Consider the following 14,771-nt stretch of genomic DNA (forward strand, 5'->3'; position numbering starts at 1 on the left):
GGTGGATGTGAAGTGCATGCTTTGGGAGTGCAGTGCAGTTTTTTGCCATATGCCATGAGAGCTCCCTGGTATAGCAGATCATTTGACTTTCTGTTTTAAAATATCTGTTTCTTTACTTATGCCCTCTCTTCCTGTTCCTGTGTTACTTCTTTGCATCATACCCATAGGCCACCCTACTCTTTCTCTGCCTTTGTCTCCTACGCAATGTCTTATATCCCCTCTCGTTTTGGACCATTCTAATGTCACTGCCACCACTCAGCTGTCAGTACGTCATACAAACTGTGATAAAGATAAATATTCTGTTTTTCTGTTTTAAAATATCTGCTCATTGCAACTCACTCATTTTTTACAATTTCCAACTTTCCTAGATTCGTACTTGAACATTCTGTGTTCTGATAATTGAGAAATATTTGCAGCTGCTTTGCCTCATTTTGTGCTATGGAACACCAGCAAGCAAATGAAGGTCCTTTATTGGCTGAAATCATCATTCCTCCCATATGATTCAGGTGGGCTTTGCTTTGGAGAGAAAACTCTTCCCTATTCACATTTTGGGTACTGTCCAACCTGAGGGGCTCGTCTTCCAGCACTCCATCCAGCTAGTTGCAAGGTTTGTCACTGGCCAATTATTTCAGAAGTGGATGGCCAATCCTGCTTCCCAGTGTTCCTTAGTCTGAAAGATCTACTGGAACATGTTCACCACTGTTGACCCTCATAGCATTTGACATACCAGTGACAAAGCTTCCAGCATCACAGTTTGTATGACGTACTGACAGCTGAGTGGTGGCAGTGACATTAGAATGGTCCAAAAACAAGAATGGATATAAGACATTGCATAGGAGACAAAGCCAGAGAAAGAGTAGGGTGGCCTATGAGTATGATACAAAGAAGTAACACAGGAACAGGAAGAGAGGGCATAAGTAAAGATACTGATTTTTCTGAACCAGGATGTTTTGGAAGATACTTTCCTCTTGGGGACAATCTCTGTGACCTTCAAGTCAGCTTTTTCACATCATGACATTTCTCCTGCGGATTAAAATTCTCATACTGGTCTGTCAGATGCCTGCTTACTTACACCTTAGCAAGAAAACAAGACACTTGGCATTGCCTTTCCCTATGTAGACATATACTGCAGGGCACAGCTTTCCCTGAAATAAACCATAATTTATGTTTTACATTTGTAAATGTTTCTGTTAAGTTAGTCTAAAACAGTTACATTTCCAGATCTAAAGCATAACTTGGGAAGCTATATATGACGTCTGAGGCTTTTTATGGCCAATTCCTATGCTGAATTTCTGAATAAAGTTTTAGAGCATAAAACATATTTTATTCCACTGTGGTAAAATTTAAGCTTGATTACAAAAGTACATATGGTTATCTTAAAAATTCAGAAAATGTTTTTCTAGTTTCTATAATAAAATTTGGCACATTTTGTAGATTTGGATCAAATCACACATATGGAGATGTGATATACATTGTGGCAAAATTGTGCTTCTATTTAATCCCTGGAGCAAAAGCAAAGTATGGATTATGTGGAGTTTCACCTTCCTTTCTTCCTATTGCAACCATCTGTGTGTTGATTTCCAAGCACCTGCTGACATAATCTTTAACATCTTATTTTTTTATTATTATTATTATAATAGTTATTTAAGGTCACTAATTTGGACTAAATCTGAAGGGAAAACACAAAATCAAAAGAGGATAGAGTTCCATGAAAGCAGAATTTTTAATTGACTGGTAACCTTCAGTTTCTAATCTTGGCAGCCATATATATTGGATCACATTTATATCATTGACTTTTCAATGAATCAGTTTCTTAACTCATAGCCCCACAGTAAGCTAAGATGCCCCAACCACTGATTAAAAAAGAGAGAGAGAGCATGAGAGAGGGAAATAATATCTTGATTTAGCCAGCTTCAGTGATTTCTCTCTCTCAAATCATTCCTGGGAGGGTACAGGAGGTTAAGAGGATCACCTTTTGGATTGGCATCTTGGCAGCTGATCATATTCAAATGGTAAAAAATTATGGAAGGCTACTTTTAGGAGAATTTGGCATTGAGAGATTTTAGAACATGCGGGAAATTACCCCCAAATAGAGAAAGTGGACTTTTGCTAAAAGCTACAATGTACCACTCATGGTGCTGCCCTTGTCACAAGCCTCATTTCACATGTTCTTTACAATTTGATGAGCATCTGCTGTTATCTCCATTCTGATACAGATGAGGAATCAGAAATTAATATGCTCGAAGTCATATGAAAAGGATAGTAGTCTCTCTCCAAAGACCACTCACTTAAACATGATTTATTGCTGATATTTCTTCCTAGTAATTTAAATAGTGATTTTTATATTATTGTTGTTGTTGTTGTTACATGCTGTCGAGTTGTTTGGGACTCATAGTGACCCTCTGTACAACAGCTCTGAACCCTGCTCTATCCTGTGCCAACTTTGTTGTCTCTGACACACCTACCCTCATTACCCCAGTCACTGAGTCAATCTTTCTCGCTGAGGGTCTTCCTCTCTTGTGCTGTCCCTCCACTCTTCCAAGCATGAAGACCCTAAGGACTGGTCGGTCCCTCCTTGCAACATACCCAAAGTATGTGAGACAAAGTCTCAGAATCCTTGCCTCCAAAGAACAGCCTGGTTTCATCCTCTCTAGGCTAAACCTGTTTGTTCTCTGCATTGGAAAATCTGCTGTCAAGGACCTCTGCAGAGTACTGAATAGCAACTACATCAGTCTGGAGACTAAGGTGCACCTGATCCAGGCTATAGTCTTCACAATTACTTGCTATGCATCAGAAAGCTGGACAATAACTAGGGATGATCAAAAGAGAAATTATGCCTTTGAGCAGTGGTGTTGAAGGAGAGTATTGAATATACCATGGATTATACAAACTAAATTGGCTAGGGGAATGTAGTAAATAATTTCGGAATAGTAGCTGTATTCTTCTGGAAGCAGGAGCGGCATCCACTTCCAAAATGGCTTGCCTCTGGAAACTCTATGTACGAACAATGCTCAGGCTGTTCGTTCATAGGGTCGCTATGAGTCATCTACGACTCGATGGCATTAAACAACAACAACAACAGCTGTATTCTTAGCTGCTTGAGTTGATCTCACCTCAGAGAAACCTCAAGCACGAAAGGATCCAAACAGTGTGATCCACACGTTTTTCACTGGCTAATTCCCAGAAGTATGTAACAAGGCCTTCTTTCTAGTCTGTCTTAATCCAGACGCTCTACTGGAACACATAAGACTCCATTAAGAGCTGTGTGATGGTAGTGCAAAGGAGTACATTGGAACCCACCACTCAACAGCTGTTGTCTCAAGTACAATCAACTGAAAAAATCCACTGCCACTGAATGGATTCTGTCTCCGTGCTGGCCCTTTGTCTGGCTTCTGAGACTGGAAAGCTTAGCAAAAGTAGGAGAACACCAATCTTTCTCCCAAGGAGCAGCTGGTAGGTTCAAACTGCCAGAGACACTCAGCCTTTTGGTTGTTGTTGTTGTTGTTATGGGCTGTTGAGTCGCTTGTGACTCATAGCAACACTATGTACAACAGCTCTGTCCTGTGCCAATCGCACCGTCTCTGACACTCCCATCCCGATTATCCCAGTCACTGAATCAATCCACCTCAGAGAGGGTCTTCCCCTCCTGCGCTGTCCCTCCACCCTCCCAAGCATGATGTCCCTCTCCAAAGACCGGTCTCTCCTCACAACATGTCTTAAGTATGTTAGACAGAGCCTTAGAATCCTTGCCTCCAAGGAGCCACCCGATTTAACCCTTTCCAGGACAAATCTGTTTGTTTTCCTAGCAGTCCATGGTACCCTCAATACTCTTCTCCAGCACCACAGCTCAAAGGCATCAATTCTCCTTCTATCCTCCCTAGTCATTGTCCAACTCTCTGATGCATAACAAGTGATTGTGAAGGCCATGGCCTGTATCAGATGCACCTTAGGTTAGCAGTGCAAAATGCTCTGGACTATGTCATAAGAAGACCCTGAACCAAGTAGATTGACACAGTGACTGCAGCAATGGGCTCCAATATGTCTGAGATTATGAGGATGGCACAGGAAGGGCTAGGGTTTAGATCTGTTGTTTATAGGGTCGCGACTGCCAAGAAAACAAACAGATTCATCCTGGAGAGGGTTAAACCAGGCTGCTCCTTGGAGGCAAGGATTCTGGGGCTTCGTCTGACATACTTTGGACATGTTGTAAGGAGAGACAGGTCCTTAGAGAGAGACATCATGCTTGGTAAGGTGGAGGGACAGCTTAGGAGGGGAAGACCCTCTATGAGATGGATTGATTCGGTGACTGGGGTAATCGGGATGGGTGTGTCAGAGGCCATGCGATTGGCACAGGATAGAGCAGGGTTTAGGGCTGTTGTACATAGAGTCGCTATGAGTCGCAAACGACTCGACGGCATATAACAACAACAACAACATGGGTCTTATTTGACTTGAGGGCAACTAACAACATCATTAAGGCCTCTAAGTTACCGCCTAAGGCGAATTTCCTGCGTTCTAGACACTGTTTTTACAACCATTATCTAATTTGATATCTACAAGTCTTCTGAACTAGCATCCCCGGTTTAGAGCTAAACAACAGAGTCAGTACCTAATTAACAATGCTAGTAAAGGCTGACTCTAAGCTTTGAACTCAGATCTCTATTGAGAGCTCAATTGAAGCTCTCCATCCTTGGGCTTTGTTGCTCATGTGCACCGTAGACCTTTGATATAAGAAATGGAATCCTAGATGTTCCAGCAGATAAACACTGGAAAGAAAAACAAGTCGGCAACACTCCTCAAATTGATTCTCATGGGCAGTACTAATTCCCAGCAGGCTGGTGTAGCCTGAGAGCTCCAGGGGGTGGGGGGAGTGGAACTGATGTTCTGAGTCGGGATTTATAAGGTGTGTGTGTGGGGGGGAGGGGGAATTGTTCTTTTTAAAAGACAATGACAAAGAGAAACCTTTTAATGTGCGCCAGATGCAGCCATGATTTTGATTAAATGTTTGCTGGCAACCATACTTAGGTGGGAACACCTGCCCACTGATGAGCTCCCTGGAGTTTTAGCAGGTGAATTTATGTAGGAACTACAACTCCCAAGTGCTTCTCCCGGAAGAGAGAAGTTGAGGGAGAAGGGAAAGAGCTCTCCTTTCTTCTACTTCTTTTCCAACTGCCATTTAGGAAACGGAAGTAAATTCATTCTGTCAGAAAACTATTCCTTTCCCGCCTCGTCCCTGCCTTTTCAGGCTGGGCTTTGCAGAAGCCCAGTGATTGTAAGTGCCTGCAGCTGGTACCATGTGTCTGCGGGCACGTTGGGTTGTTGAGAATACAGGTCAACTGGCTGGTTGTTTATGTGGAGAATGGGCATGCAGAGAGGTCACACTCCTAAAAGCAGATGGATCATTTGGGCCTGACAAAAAGATGCTGCTGCTTCCAAGGCTCTGTCACCAAAGAAATAATTTATAATAAACATAGCGACCCTAAGAGTTAGGAGAGGGAGACACCCATGTCACACCTCTACTGTAGTGAAGGGATTAATTCAACCATTCTGATCGTAAGAAAAAGGCATACAAATGCCTTGCCTCCAGGCCCACTGTCAATCATTTGTGGAGGATGCCAACCAAAAGATCGTGCTGGTGGTCCATCAGGCAATCAGAAGGACAGGGGAGCCTGCCATATTAAGATGAGCCGCGGGAAAAGCCCAGTGGATCGTCACCATGGCTGCAATCGCCTTGGTTTTGGTCCTTAATGATGTAAAACCAATTGAAGTTCTCCCCGCCTCTACCCCCCCAAAAGCAGCACAGTAAAATGTTAGGAACAGCATCCCCAAGGATTAAGATAATACTTGGAGGCCACACTGATTAGGTCACTTTTGTGCTAATAAATCTGAGATGGCCCGGGAGGCTGCTAAGAACAGGTGGCCAAAACTGTCATTCCTAGAGCCAGCCACTAAGGGGGCGTGGTGACGGCTCACCTCAAAGTGGCGCCTCTCTGGCAGTCGGGGTCCACCAGCTGCTCTGGGGAAGAAGGGCGCGATCTCTCCTCCCGCGAGATTTGCAGCCTCTGAACACCCACTTGCCCGGCAGCTGAAGGTCGAGTCCGCCTTGGTGGCCATGAGGTACTTTGGGGTTTATGCTGGCACAGCCCAGTCGTGTTTGAGTTTGTGGCGGTCCAGTGGACAGGGGGCTAGACGGAAATCTCCTACTCCTGTGCCGTTTCCAGCCTCTGAAAACCCCCTGGACGGTCAGCTATGAGTCAGTTCTGATTCGATGGGACAAAAGCGTCTATGTAGTGGAGCTGCTAATCTAAGGCTGCACCTCTCCAGTGGTTCGAATCCACTAGCAGGCAGTCCCACAACCGTCTCCCGTGTGATTCACAGGCTCCTAAAAGCCTACTAGAAGATTCGTCATGACTCGGTTCCTCTTCAACGACAATGAGGTATGTTTCTTTAAGTGCATGGAATCGTAACACACGGCTAAATGAGGAAAAGCTGGCGTGGCCGCTGGTTAGCGTCACCTCCAGACTACAGCATTTCCAGATAACGTCAGTGATTAAATACCTCTCCCTAAGTTTTCGGGAGGAGAAGGATATGAAGACCTTATGACTTCAAGTAGAGGTTGTGGTTGTTGCTGTTGTTAGGTGCCTTCTAGTCGAGTAAGACTCCTCGTGACGTATAAAACAGCAGACTTGAATCCTATCCTGTGCCGTCGTCCTCATCCCTGACACACTAGAGCCGACTGTTGAAGTCACTGTGTCAACCCACCTGATTGAGGGTCTTTCTCTCCTAGAGGATTGAGGTTATAAAATCCCTCCAGGTTCAGGGCCCTCTCGTTTACTATTTCATCATTCCTTTCTGGTTCTTAATCCTCGACTCTTTGGCCTTTGAGGCTGTTGGTAATGTGTTCCACACCTATCCTTTCCACTGCATGCATGCGTATTAATACAGTGCACATTGCTGTTTGGGAACATTGGCTTTTTTTATTTTTTTTACATTTATCAAGATAAATGTAGTATTTCCATAAAGGTAGACAAATAGGTCAATGGAATAGAACTGAGAACACGAAAGTAAATGTGTTTGTTTATAGTCAGATTATTATTATTTTTTTAAATTTTTTAATTTAGTTTGTTTATTTTTCATTTCAATGAACATCTACAGAGATTTTGGAATTCCATTCAAAAAGTTGCAAATAAAGATACCATTTGACCCAGCAATTCCACTACTGGGAATATACCCTAAAGAGACCATAAATGACATCCAAGTAGATATATGTATACCCATGTTTATCGCGGCTTTGTTTACAATAGCAAGGAGTTGGAAACAACCTAAATGCCCATCAACAAACGAATGGGAACATTGGCTTTTAACGGAGTCCCTCGGGTGCTGCGTAGCTGACCCAAAGGTGGCGGCAGCTGCTGCGGTTCGATTCCACCAGCTGCTCTGCAGGAGACGTTGGGCAGGCCCTTCCCTTGGATTTACAGCCTCAGAAAGCCTGCCTGGAGGGTCGGCTCAGCCAATTCAACTCGATGACAATAAGTTTGAGTTTTGAGCTTGATTGTTACATTAGGACATACATTTTCTTATTGTTTCATCCAGTCCTATTTTTAAGATCCATCTTAAAATAAATACCATATTCTGATCAGTATGTCTAGTCTTCTCTTCCTAAGCGAAGACGGCAGATATTCTTTTTTTTTATCTGTAAATTTTAGAAAGATATTTGCATCCTGCTTCTGGTTCTTAGTGAGCTCTGGTGGACTCATGGTAAGAAGCTGCACTACAACCCAGAAGACAAGTGGTTCTAGCCTCCAGCTGTTCAGATTTTTATTGATTTATATCTAAGTCCTTTATTTTATTTGAAGTGACTAAATGCTATTGACTGTTTCAGTTTGGTTGCCACCTTTCAGATCTGAACCCTGCCCTAGCCTATGTCACCATCATCATCATCATCTAGTATTGCTGTAATAGAGGCGCCATAGTGGAAAACCAGAAATTGCTTGTCTTACAGTCTAGGAAGCTCGAAGTCCAAGTTCATGCTGCTGACTCTGGAGGAAGGTGTTCTGGCTTTGCCAGGTCAGGAAGAAGGTTCCTGTTTCCTTCAGCATCCTTCGGCCAGGCCATGTCCATATTCCTGGGCCATGACCTGTGTTGAGGGACTCCTCAACATGAGGCCTTAGGTCCAGAGGACACGTCTTGCTCCTAAAGCTTCTCCCTCGGAGGTGCTGAGGTCCTCCTCCTGCTTGCTTCTCTTTTCTTTTGTCTCTTGAAAGACAAAAGGTGATTCGGGCCACACATTAGGGAAACTCCCTGTTTAGAAGAGCATTGCTGTGACCTATCCTATGCTGATTCTCTTACAGCTTATTGGCTGATCACGTCATGAGGAATAATTGCATCATTGAATAACTTGTCCTGATCTTGCCTCAAACATATACAGGTTAGAATGTATGACACACACACAGTAGTTACATTATACTGAGGCTCAGAGCCTAACAATATTGTGGGAGGCATCTATCTATCTATCTATCTATCTATCTATCTATCTATCTATCTATCTATCTACCTACCTATATCTATCTAAGCTCTGGTGGTCTAGTGTCAAGAAATGACACTGTAAACTAGAAGGCACGAGGTTCGAGGTCACCAGCTGCTCCATGAGAGAAGGATGGACAATCTCCTCTTGTGTGATTAACTGTCTCTGAAAACCAACCAGAGTATGAGCTATGAGTTGGTTCCACCTTGAAGGTACACCACCACAACAACAATGTGTGTGTATAAATGTAAGTAAAATATAGTTTTTATCTTAAATCTCTTGAGAACTGACTTGTTTTATGCAGCATAACTCTATGGAAATTCATCCAGTTTGCTATGAATATCAATAGCTTGTTTTCTTGCACGGCATTCCATGACTTGGAGATATCACAGTTTGTTTAACCATTTACTTTTTGAGGGATACCCAGACTAATTCAAGTTTTTGGTTGTTGTGAATATAGCCGTTAAAACCTCTCATGTCTGTGTTTTCGTATGAACATGAGATGTAGTTTCTCTTGTCTAAATGCCCAGGTGCTAAATTTCTGGGTAATATGATAATTGCATGTTTAATTTTAGAAAACTTCTCAACTATTTTCGGAGTGGCCCACCAGCAATGACTTAGTGCTCCAGTCCCCCCACCTTTTTCAGGTTTTGGTGTGGTCACCATTTTTATTTTTTCAGGCATATCTATTTTCATCATATCTCATGGTAGCTTAATTTGCATTTTCTGGTGATTCCTGCTGCTGAGAACCTTTTCATATATTTATCTGGCACCCGTATATCCTACACTTTCTCTTTCTGACAAGTAAATAATAATGGCTTAAAGCAAGGATACTGACAATATAGATAACAAATTTGAAAATAGCACAAAGGTTGGGAATTTGTCTGATAACAAGATCAAAAGTAAGATCTTTTACAAGCTAGAACCACTAAAGAAAGGGTGTTTCTTGTATGAGGAAAGTTTACCAGGGAAACTTTCTGGTTGTAGGGCCCTGAATCTGATAGTTTGGGAATAGACTGGAAGACAATTAGCATGATGACAAAGACAATCTCAAGATTGGTAAATGGAATCTGAACCAAGGGTATCATGAAGCTTCTAAAATTCTAGTAGGAATTTCATCAGAGTCCTTTCTAAGGGAAGAAAGTGACATTCACCTCTGTCTTGTGTTTCTCAGACTACACCTCGAGAGTCCTGTGTGCCATGTAGGTCTTGTTCTTTGAGGGGAATGAAGACACATTAAAGAGTGACTGGAGGAAAGGGAGATCTCATGTGATGAGGGGAGTAGAATAATGAAGGGAACCGTAACAGTGAGAGTCCTGGAGGGAAACAGCACGTGCAAGGCAGCTAATTCGGGGAAATTTACTAAAGTACTGATTGCGAGGGAATGGAAGATCAGAGTAAACGATTAAAAATAGTGAGGTAACCTGCAACTGTAACAGGAGGACCCCCACTAGAGACCCTAGGTCGGACGGAGGGTGGAGGACACACTTCCTGGGACCTGCAGAATAAGAGAACTGTGTGGAAAGATCATTGGAGGAAAGTGATGACTTCAGTAAAGAGACTAAAGGAGACCACAAAAGTCCATTAAGGAACAAAAGGAAGCCATTCTCATCTGTGTTTCCCGCCTCCCCTCTGATGGGCTGCATGTTTCCTAAGGCAATTAGAAGTCTGAGGACAAGCAAGTCCACTGATGATAGGCCCTTGCCCATACAGGCTAGACTTGTGGACTCCCAGACAGGTGGAAAAGAGTGGTGGAGAAGAGAAAGCATTTGATGAGACAATGGCAGGGTGAACTAAGAACACAGCAGTGGAAGGATGTAAACAACCTTTGACAGGATCACAGTAACTATCTTTCTTCAACTCTGTGATGTGGAGTCATAGGGAAGCTTGGGCATAAGTGATGCATATTTGATTGGTAACATCACAGTAAGGAACTCAGGAGGAAAGGGGCTTCAACTCCATCAGGCAGTGGATCTACGTGAGTTTGTCCTGGGGAAAGTTCCTTACAAATGGCCATTTATAATCGGAGGACATTTGCCTCTTTGCTGTAGGCTTGCATGTCTTATGATGCCCAGCAGTCAATCTCTATCTAGAAATGGTGACTTTTTTCTATTGCTTAAGAGTTTTGGCTATTATTTTTTAAAATGTGATTTGAATGAAATTTTACAAAGAAAGTGGTTTTGAATCAACTCATTCATAAAACTTTTGTTTTATTTGAGAGGTGGCAGGGAAAGGAGGAAATGAATGGATAGATAATGAACATCGTATTGGGATGGGTGAAGGGAATGCCAATCTGAAATGAGTGGACAATCAGACATTATGTGTGTCACAGTTAAAAATATGGAACCTGTCATATATTACAGATTGAATGGCAGGTGGGGGGGGGAATGTTGAACTTTTGCAATTATATGTCTTCTGGCAGAAAACACTGGTTTTTGATGAGGTATTTTGTTTTTCATTTTTTAAGAGGTGTGTAAGTTTGATACCACTTTTAAAAAAGAAGAAAAGGTACTTAAAGTAGAAACTCAAACAGTAGTTGGTGACAAGGACGCAGGATGGTTTGACGACTTATTTTGGCCTAGACATCGTCAGGATTCAGCATTCCACACAGCGTTCTGATACAAAGTGATGTTGTTGTTATATGCCATCGTGTTGATTTCCGCTCATGCCTGCCCCATGAGGAAGAGGAGAAGTAGCCCACAGAGTGTTCTCGGCTTTAATCGTCAAGGAAATGAATGTGTAGAGCTTTCTCCTTTAGAGTCACTCGATGGGCTCCTTCCAAGAACCATTAGGTTAGTAGCCAAACACAGGTACCACCAGGGCTCATTCCAGATGCCCACTGGGCGACCAGATATTATCTTAATGAAGGCCTGCGTGGAAAATGAGGGGTTGTATGATGATGGAATTCAAGATGCTAACTCATATTAAAGCTTTGACTTTTAACTAATAGTGCAGTCTGGGACTATTTCAATGGATGACCTTGAAGGTGATGTTCAGGACAGTAATTGGATCATTCTAGATTTATCCATTAAAATGTTGATGCTTCACCTTGTAAAAGAAAGCATTTTCGTCTGAGAGCAGCCACATCTAAGATAATGGAAATCTCCCAAACGGAAGTATCAATAGAAAAGATATCTACCCAAAGTTAGTGTGCATAGATAGTAGATACACTTAGTTCAATCTCTTCTTTTTATCCTAAACTATTTTGCCATTGAAAAGGCACCAAATGAATTTTCTGATTTCAGTAAGCTGCCCACCAATGCACATTGAACCAGGACTGTGTGCTTTGGATTGAAATGCTTCTCTAGCAGTGAATAACACTAATATTAGTAACATCTGGCCCTATCTAATAATTATGTCTAACATTTGTTTAGCATTTACTAAATATCAGTGCAAAATGTCAGGTAACCCTCAGAACCTTGAGCCCGGAACTTTTGTTATCACTATCCCTAGGGAGTGAGGAGTGCGGGTCACATAGTACGTGGTGATGAGAGGACTGAAGTACAGGCGGTCTCCAGAAAAGTGTCTCAACTCTTGTCTGCTCAGTCCGTCTCAGTGTTTTCACCGCCTGACTCTGCATCCTAGAGATAAGGGCAAAGGCGCATGTCTGCTGTCTGTTATATAAATTCAAAGGTATTGTGAATGCTCACTCACTTAGTTACGGAGTCCGTGTTACACAATTTTCTCCTTTGTTGCACTGTCACCTAGACGTGCTTGAGTTCATGCACTGCACATATGACTCTGGGAAATGTACAGGCATTTGGAATATCCCTTTGCAAAATGCAGCCGCCGGATTAACTGAGCACAATGGCCGTGAATCGATGAAGATGACCTTAAGCCACGGTAGCATTGGCTCCGTCCAGTATCGTCAGTGTCCAGCTGGGTGAATGTGCCCTGTGCCCTCTGGCTTATGACATCATCGCCAGCAGAACCCCAGTTCAGCAGAGGCTTAGAGTCAGGTGGTTTGTGTGCTCACAGTGCAGCTGCTCGTCTCCGGGGTCTTGCTATGAACCAAGGATTTTTCCTTAAGGACCCGCATACATTTCTCATGCACATCTGAGGTTCCTAAGTTGAGCGGGGCTCACTTTCTTTGGCTTTCCGAGTCAGCACTCTTCCTATTTGAAGGACTAGCATAAAATAAAATGCTTCTTCTTGATAGAATCACTCACTGTCATTGCCGTTGAGTTGAAGCAGACTCATAGCTGACCCTCCTGTGGGTTTTGGGGGGCTGTAAATCACATGAGTGGAGATTGCTCATCTTTCTCCTGAGGAGCTGCTGGTGAATTTGAACTGTTCACCTTTAGGTTAGCAGTGCAACTCCCTATGGACCGCACCACCAGAACTGCCAAGAAATAATAAAAGGAATCCAGGCAGTGAGCCCTCTAAGGGGTTAAGGGAAGGCGGATCAACCTGGAAGACGGATGAACAGCCAGTATGGGCGTTGACATCAACAACCTGGACCAGGACTTGGAAAACAGCTGAAAGTGGGAGGGGAAAAGGGGGAGGCAAGAAATACTAGGACCCCAGAGGCTCCTGGATGGTGGAGCAAAAGAATAGGCATAAGTGAGGTGCAGGGAAGATTTGAGGAGACATTATGAGAAAAGGCATAAATTGTAATTGATATTATAGGACATAAATGTATATGAATGTTTAAAAATGAATTAAAAATATTTAAAAAAATACTGGTAGTACATTTTCAGTGTCTGGTGGCCTAGGGGTAAGTTGTCCACCACTTGTTCCTTGTAAGAAACATAGGCTGGCTCCTCCCTTGTGATTTGCTGCCTCTGAAAACCCACTGGAGGGTCAGCCATGGGTGGCTCCTGGCTGGAGGATACAGAACAACAAACAATGTGATAATGTGTTAGCCATTGAGGGCTTTGCCTATCTATATGTAAGTGCTATGTTGTTGAGTAGTAGGTGACTCATAGCGACCCTATGAACAAAAGACCTGGACGCTTGTATAACTTTCATCCTTTCTCCAGGTTCATAGGCTTTCCGGAGACAAGCTATTTCAGAAGTGGATGCCACTCCTGCTTCCAAGCTTGTTTGAATCGGGGAGTTCCACCAAACACTGTCCACCGTGAGTAACCATTTATCACATTTGACACATCAGTGTCAGTGTTCAGCATAACAACAACCACGAGTTACCTCTGTACAGCAAGTGGACAGACCAGGGCTGTACAACCTAGAAGAATGTGTTTGACCAAAACCAGTTAAGTGTGGTGAAAGATTCCAAAGCTAAATTGTTTTCCAGTCCCCTCAATGCAGCAGCCCCTTTCCCACTTTCTCCTTGGCTTCTAGGTTTCTACTCACCTCTTTCCCTGGTGATTGTGCTTTCTCAACTCTGCTTTCAGGCAAAAGCAGCCCTTTGGTCTTCTATGTCTAGCTGTTCCGAAACCTGTCTGGAAGACAAGTCTTTCGCTTGACTGAAAGATGATCCTAAGGTTTAGTGGAAGAATTGATTCGTTTCTAAAGGTTATAGTCTTGGACCAGTCTCTTTAGTTTTTTAAATTCTATTTTAAAAATGCAATTTAGAGATAGAGACTGGTTGGATCAGTGTTTACAAAATCCATTAAAAAGAAGAGAGACGATTTACTGATCTGGAAAACTTTATTAACTCCTTTGTACCGTTTTCTAACATTTATTTCTTTTTCTGTCTTCCTTTCTTGTGCAATTCTCCACAGCTTTTCTTTCTATGGTAGTATTATGCTGATCATCCCCTTAATATAGGTTGTCTTTTAACCATTTTTAATTGGTTCATTTGTCTGTTCTTGCTAATGTATAGGAAAACGATCTATATCATAGATGAAAATCTTTAATTTGCAGTATGTGCTACAGATATATTTTCCCACAACAATCACTCATATTTTTAGTTTGCTTATCTTAACATTTGCTTGTGATTATATTTTAAGCCTGAGTACTCACATGTATACATCTTTTTTGTTTTTAGGCTTTTAGTTTGATTTAAAAGTATTCTCTAATATAGATTATTTTCTCCAATCCAGTTTTTCTTTTAAAAATCAATGGCTTTATTAATTTCGTTTTAAAATTACATCTTCAGTCCATGATGCATTTTTTATGTTGTGTAAGATAATTTGTATTCTGAGACTCCATCTAATATACTTTGGACATGTTGTGAGGAGAGACCGGTCCTTGGAGAAGGACATCATGCTTGGGAGGGTGGAGGGACAGCGCAGGAGGGAAAGGCCCTCTATGAGGTGGATTGATTCAGTGACTGGGATAATCG

This window comes from Elephantulus edwardii, unplaced genomic scaffold (assembly GCF_000299155.1).
Source record: "Elephantulus edwardii isolate Elephantulus edwardi_28Jun2011 unplaced genomic scaffold, EleEdw1.0 scaffold00016, whole genome shotgun sequence".
NCBI classification, from domain to species: domain Eukaryota; kingdom Metazoa; phylum Chordata; class Mammalia; order Macroscelidea; family Macroscelididae; genus Elephantulus; species Elephantulus edwardii.